The 7,394-nt window shown below is 31.0% G+C and overlaps 1 protein-coding gene across 1 annotated transcript in view; it reads left to right on the top strand.

The window, feature by feature from the left end:
- The window catches only part of LOC111678218 (phosphatase Herzog), a 91,763-nt gene that overhangs the window by 76,458 nt on the left and 7,911 nt on the right, over positions 1–7,394 (top strand). The window lies entirely within an intron of this gene.

The following is a 7,394-nucleotide window of genomic DNA, read 5'->3' as shown; positions in this document are numbered from 1 at the left end:
ACTAAACTAGTACTGAACTAGTACTGAACTAGAACTGAACTAGAACTGAACTAGAACTGAACTAGAACTGAACTAGAACTGAACTAGAACTGAACTAGAACTGAACTAACACTGAACTAGAACTGAACTGGAACTGAATTAGTACTGAACTAGAACTGAATTAGAACTAAACTAGAACTGAGCTAGAACTAAACAAAACAGAACTGGAACTGAAGTAGAACTGAGCTAGAACTGAACTATAACAGAACTGGAACTGAAGTAGAAGTGAACTAGAACTGAACTAGAACAGAACTAGAACAGAACTAGAACAGAACTAGAACAAAACTAGAACAGAACTAGAACAGAACTAGAACAGAACTAGAACAGAACTAGAACAGAACTAGAACAGAACTAGAACAGAACTAGAACAGAACTAGAACAGAACTAGAACAGAACTAGAACAGAACTAGAACAGAACTAGAACAGAACTAGAACAGAACTAGAACAGAACTAGAACAGAACTAGAACAGAACTAGAACAGAACTAGAACAAAACTAGAACAGAACTAGAACAGAACTAGAACAGAACTAGAACAGAACTAGAACAGAACTAGAACAGAACTAGAACAGAACTAGAACAAAACTAGAACAGAACTAGAACAGAACTAGAACAGAACTAGAACAGAACTAGAACAGAACTAGAACAGAACTAGAACAGAACTAGAACAGAACTAGAACAGAACTAGAACAGAACTAGAACAGAACTAGAACAGAACTAGAACAGAACTAGAACAAAACTAGAACAGAAGTTGAACAGAAATAGTACAGAAATAGTACAGAACTAGAATAGAACTAGAACAGAACTAGAACAGAACTAGAATAGAACTAGGAATGAACTAGAACTGAACTAGAACTGAACTAGAACAGAACTAGAACAGAACTAGAAAAGAACTAGAACAGAACTAGAACAGAACTAGAACAGAACTAGAACGGAACTAGAACAGAACTTGAACAGAACTAGAAAAGAACTAGAACAGAACTAAAACAGAACTAGAACAGGACTAAAACAGAACTAGAACTGAACAAGAACAGAACTAGAACTGAACTAGAACTGAACTAGAACTGAACTAGAACTGAACTAGAACTGAACTAGAACTGAACTAGAACTGAACTAGAACTGAACTAGAACTGAACAAGAACAGAAATAGAACTAGAACAGAACTAGAACTGAGCTAAAACAGAACTAGAAAAGAACTACAGCAGAACTAGAAAAGAACTACAGCAGAACTAGAACAGGGCTAAAACAGAACTAGAACAGAACTAGAACAGAACTAGAAGAGAACTAGAACTGGACTAAAACAGAACTAGAACTGAACTAAAACCAACATTAACGAATGATTTATTTGACAAATTTAAATAATTTTACAAAAATTCGTCCCCAAATTTTAATTGTTTAAATTAAATAAAAAAAAATTTTGTTGATAAAATTTAAACTTTTGTTTTCATTTAAAATGTTTTTCGCACTTCTCGTAAAGCATGCGGTGGCAACATTATTGTAGATTGAATACAGTTGTCGAGTCGCAAACACAATATTTCAATTTATATATTAAGGTGTTTTTCATTCCAATATTTTCTTAAATCCACCAGAACACAGTTTGAGTTAATTTGACTTGAGTTACAGAAAGCGCATTAAAAATGAACCAGCAAGAGTAAAATACCCAGTGGAAATTGTTAAAATGTGTTAAAACATTAAAAGCATTTCAACATTAATTTTCGTTATTATTATGAAAAAGCTATTAAGCTGTAAAAGCACAAAAATACAATCAATATTAGTTACAATTTAAAAATTTTAAAGGAAAAAAACTAAAATGTTGACTTATAGTAAATAATGAAATTTTGTAGAACTTTAATATAATACAACAATAGGTTGACTCAAAGGCTTTTGGATAAACGTTTCCCAAAATAAAAATTAAAGCATACTTAAGGGATTTCTAGTTAAACCACGTGTGTTCAATTTAAGCTCTGTAGTCACTTAAAAAGTCAACACACGTTAAGTTTTTAATACAATAACAGTTTTTGTTTTTTTGTTTAGCATATTTTAAGGTTTAAAGGTAAATGTAAAGCATACTTTTAAGTGTAACACTAAATGGGTATTAAGAAATTTTTGATGTATACTTTTAAGGTTTTGTGGTAGAATAAATTGTTAAGTCTTAAATTTGCAACAAATTTTATTTCCTTATTACCAAATTTTCAGTGTGTAAGAAACAATTGAGATTGTTAACAATAACATGTGTTACAAGGAAATTTAAAAGTGTATCTTTTTAGGGATTAATGTTAGAAGCTTAATGTTAAGCATATTTTTGAGAATATTTCAAAATAAATAATAAAATTAAGAAAATTATAAAGGTTTTAAGATGTTTAGTTGGCAGCGTAATATAAATTTGAATTTATGTCAAAATTCCGTTAAAGTACAAAATTGTTTAATTTAGCGTAAAAAGTTTTATATTTGTAGAGTGATTAGAGCTTGAATGGGAGTTTCAAAAGTTTTTCTTCAAATAAGGAACATTTTAAACTTTTATATAGTACATAAGCTCTTTTAACTTTTATAAAGAAAGGGTGGACCAATATCCATCAAATTTTCTATTGAAAAATTGCTGTATTAATGGTTCAATCTAGTTTTGTTCAGTTCTAGTTCTGTTGTAGTTCTGTTTTAGTTCTGTTCTAGTTCTGTTCTAGTTCTCTTCTAGTTCTGTTCTAGTTCTGTTCTAGTTCTGTTCTAGTTCTGTTCTAGTTCTGTTCTAGTTCTGTTATAGTTCTGTTCTAGTTCTATTCTAGTTCAGTTCTAGTTCTGTTCTAGTTCTGATCTAGTTCTGTTCTAGTTCTGTTTTAGTTCTGTTCTAGTTCTGTTCTAGTTCTGTTCTAGTTCTTTCTAGTTCTGTTCTAGTTCTTTCTAGTTCTGTTCTAGGTCTGTTCTAGTTTTGTTATAGTTCTGTTCTAGTTCTGTTCTAGTTCTGTTCTAGTTCTGTTCTAGTTCTGTTCTAGTTCTGTTTTAGTTCTGTTCTAGTTCTGTTCTAGTTCCGTTCTAGTTCTGTTCTAATTCTGTTCTAGTTCTGTTCTAGTTCTTTCTAGGTCTGTTCTAGGTCTGTTCTAGTTCTATTATAGTTCTGTTCTCGTTCTGTTCTAGTTCTGTTGTAGTTCTGTTCTAGTTCTGTTCTAGTTATTTTCTAGTTATGTTCTAGTTATGTTCTAGTACTATTTTAGTTCTGTTCTAGTTCTATTCTAGTTCTGTTCTAGTTCTGTTCATGTTCTGTTCCAGTTCTGTTCTAGTTCTGTTCTAGTTCTGTTCTAGTTCTGTTCTAGTTCTGTTCTAGTTCTGTTCTAGTTCTGTTCTAGTTCTGTTCTAGTTCTGTTCTAGTTCTGTTCTAGTTCTGTTCTAGTTCTGTTCTAGTTCTGTTCTAGTTCTGTTCTAGTTCTGTTCTAGTTCTGTTCTAGTTCTGTTCTAGTTCTGTTCTAGTTCTGTTCTAGTTCTGTTCTAGTTCTGTTCTAGTTCTGTTCTAGTTCTGTTTTAGTTCTGTTCTAGTTCTGTTCTAGTTCTGTTCTAGTTCTGTTGTAGTTCTGTTCTAGTTCTATTTTAGTTCTGTTCTAGTTCTGTTCTCGTTCTGTTCTCGTTCTGTTGTAGTTATGTTTTAGTTCTGTACTAGTTCTGTTTTAGTTCTGTTCTAGTTCTGTTCTAGTTATTTTCTAGTTATGTTCTAGTTCTGTTCTAGTTATGTTCTAGTTCTGTTCTAGTTCTGTTCTAATTCTGTTCTCGTTCTGTTCTGTTCTAGTTCTGTTCTAGTTCTGTTCTAGTTCTGTTCTAGTTCTGTTCTAGTTCTGTTCTAGTTCTGTTTTAGTTCTGTTCTAGTTCTGTTCTAGTTCTGTTCTAGTTCTGTTGTAGTTCTGTTCTAGTTCTATTTTAGTTCTGTTCTAGTTCTGTTCTCGTTCTGTTCTCGTTCTGTTGTAGTTATGTTTTAGTTCTGTACTAGTTCTGTTTTAGTTCTGTTCTAGTTATTTTCTAGTTATGTTCTAGTTCTGTTCTAGTTCTGTCCTAGTTCTGTTGTAGTTTTATTCTAGTTCTGTTCTAGTTCTGTTCTAGTTCTGTTCTGTTCTAGTTCTGTTCTAGTTCTGTTCTACTTCTGTTCTAGTTCTGTTCTAGTTCTGTTCTCGTTCTGTTCTTGTTCTGTTCTAGTTCTGTTCTAGTTCTGTTCTAGTTCTGTTCTAATTCTGTTCTCGTTCTGTTCTGTTCTAGTTCTGTTCTAGTTCTGTTCTAGTTCTGTTCTAGTTCTGTTCTAGTTCTGTTCTAGTTCTGTTCTAGTTCTGTTCTCGTTCTGTTCTCGTTCTGTTTTAGTTATGTTTTAGTTCTGTTCTAGTTCTGTTTTAGTTCTGTTGTAGTTATATTTTAGTTCTGTTCTAGTTCTGTTTTAGTTCTGTTCTAGTTCTGTTCTAGTTCTGTTCTAGTTCTGTTCTAGTTCTGTTCTAGTTCTGTTTTAGTTCTGTTCTAGTTCTGTTCTAGTTCTGTTCTAGTTCTGTTCTAGTTCTGTTCTAGTTCTGTTCTAGTTCTGTTCTAGTTCTGTTCTAGTTCTGTTCTAGTTCTGTTCTAGTTCTGTTCTAGTTCTGTTCTAGTTCTGTTCTAGTTCTGTTCTAGTTCTGTTCTAGTTCTGTTCTACTTCTGTTCTAGTTCTGTTTTAGTTTTGTTCTAGTTCTTTTCTAGTTCTTTTCTAGTTCTTTTCTAGTTCAGGTTATGTTTTAGTTCAGTACGAGTTTTGATCTAGGTAGGTGCTAGTTCAGTTCTAGCTCAATTCTAGTTCAATTTTATTTCAGTTCTAGTTGAGTTCTTGATACATATTTACAAAAAATTAAATTACTTTTAATTCCTGAAACCTACATCCCTTTTTATATAATTTTATGACCTACATAATTAAATATCCTACTAAACTCACAACACAATTAATTCTTCCTTATTGAAATTATAAAGTGAAAGTAATAAAATGGTAACAATAATTATTATAATTTATTTTTTTTTCTCTCGTTCTTTATAACAATCGATAATACCTTTAATAACGCTATTAAAAAGGAATATTGTTAACAATATAAAATAAGAAAACAAGAAAATAAAATAAAAAATACAAGTTTCTTTTTCTATTGTGGCATAAAATAAAATTATAAACAATTTTATTTTTTTACCGGAAATTACATTATATGACTGTAATAAATAAGACAACAAAAACAGAAAAAAATAACAACAACAATAATATACTTATTGTACACCTTATTAGACACACATATTAAGTGTAAAATCTATACCTTAAATACAATTACATGTCTACACACATACTATGAACGATTACATCAATATAATGTAAACTACCTTTTTAGAGAAAAAACCGCAAAATATTTCATACCCCTTTACCCACAATCCCCTACATTATTTTGTACTTCATATGTTCCTTTTCTTTAATGGTATTATTACAAGTAAGAAAAGAAGAAGCATATATGTAAAGAGAATAACAAATAACGGTAATAATATAAACCTATAAAAAGGTAAATAAGAATGTAAACACACTTACTTACTTACATATACATGTTTGTAAGTGTTGGTACCCAGCAGTTCGACAAAGAATCAATACATACGAAAAAGGCAGTAATTTCCATTAATAGTTACTCACCTGGATGATCGTAATTCGTATGTTTTGGGTCATTTGTCACGAATGTACCCTTTGTAATCGAGAATGAAGACAATCGTTACTTTAGTGTCCCCTTTGTAAGCGGAAGCGGAGACAGTCGTCTCTTTACTGTCCTCAAGTAACCTAGAGATTATACTCTTAAAAGTTGTTTTTTATGTTGTACTTCCGAAAGTAGTTATTCTACTAATATTCTACTAATATGGTTGACTCAAATTTATAACTTTTGGTGTCTCCTTTGTAAGCGAGAGCGGAGGCAATCGTCTCTTTAGTGTGTCTTTGTGGGGTGTAGAGTGACGATTGACTTCCTCGTAGAACAGGCCCATATTAAAATGGTCAGTCACTTGGGTAGTCAGGTGGCTAGGGGTCATCACAAGTGGTAGGTTAAGTGTTCAGTTCGGGACTGTCCCGTCGAACTGCTGGGTAGTGTTATATTTTTAAAATTTTGCTGTTTACAACAACTTAGACGTTGACATTTATACTTGTTGTAAAAAAAATAAACCGCCAACCCTTAATATATGCTTTAGTAAGGACTGAGACTAGTGAAATTTAAAATAGAAAGTTGACAAGAACATTTAAATAAAAAAATCGCTAGAATTGAAAAATCGCCAAAAAAAATACCAAAATGCAAAAGTTAACCAAAATTAAATAAATTCCAAAATAACACAAAATCTCAAAAAGAAATTTCCTTAATCTTTAACTTTTAACTAAAATTAATTCTAGTGAAACTAATAAATTTTGTTGCAAAAGAAAACAAAAACAAAACAGAATTTAAAATTAACTTTTGTTTTCGTTTACATTTTACTAACTAACCATTTCCATGTATATATGCATACATACATAGTATATCGTTACTTAAACTTATAAGATTTCTATACAGTAAATAATTGATTACAAAATAAAAGAGGAAAACAAAAAAATAAACAAACCACTTTGAAGGTAAAAACAAAAGACGTGATAAACGAAGTAAACTACATAATGTTAGAAGGTGTTTTATTACTAACGATGGACTTACTACTACTACTGACCTTATATACACATATACAATCATGAAATGTAAGTAATGCAAACACATATTAGAAAGAAGGCTAATAATATAATAGTTTAATTAAGAACAAACTACAAAAAAGTATGGTTAGATTTAAAGAACACGGAAATGTATTATTAAAAAAAAAATAGAAAATCTATTAAAAGTGTTACACAAGTAGTGATTTATTTTAAATCTTTATGAGTAATATTACAAACGCAAAGCAAAGTTTTTTCTAGAAAAAGTGCAGAACTAGAATAGAACTGGACATAAACTTAAACAGAACTAGAATAGAACTTGAACAGAACTAGAACAGAACTAGAAAAGAACTGGAACAGAACTAGAACCGAACTAGAACAGAACTAGAACAGAACTAGAACAGAACTAGAACAGAACTAGAACAGAACTAGAACAGAACTAGAACAGAACTAGAACAGAACTAGAACAGAACTAGAACAGAACTAAAACAGAACTAGAATAGAACTAGAATACTACTAGAACAGAATAGAACTAGAACTAGAACAGAGCTAGAACAGAACTAGAACAGAACTAGAACGGAAGTAGAACAGAACTAGAACTAGAACAGAACTAGAACAGAACTAGAACAGAAATAGAACAGAACTAGAACAGAACTAGAACAGAACTAGAACAGAACTAGAACAGAACTAG

This window comes from Lucilia cuprina, chromosome 5 (assembly GCF_022045245.1).
Source record: "Lucilia cuprina isolate Lc7/37 chromosome 5, ASM2204524v1, whole genome shotgun sequence".
Lineage (NCBI taxonomy): Eukaryota > Metazoa > Arthropoda > Insecta > Diptera > Calliphoridae > Lucilia > Lucilia cuprina.
Note: the sequence above shows the minus strand (reverse complement) of the source record. Positions and strands in the feature narration are given on the sequence as shown.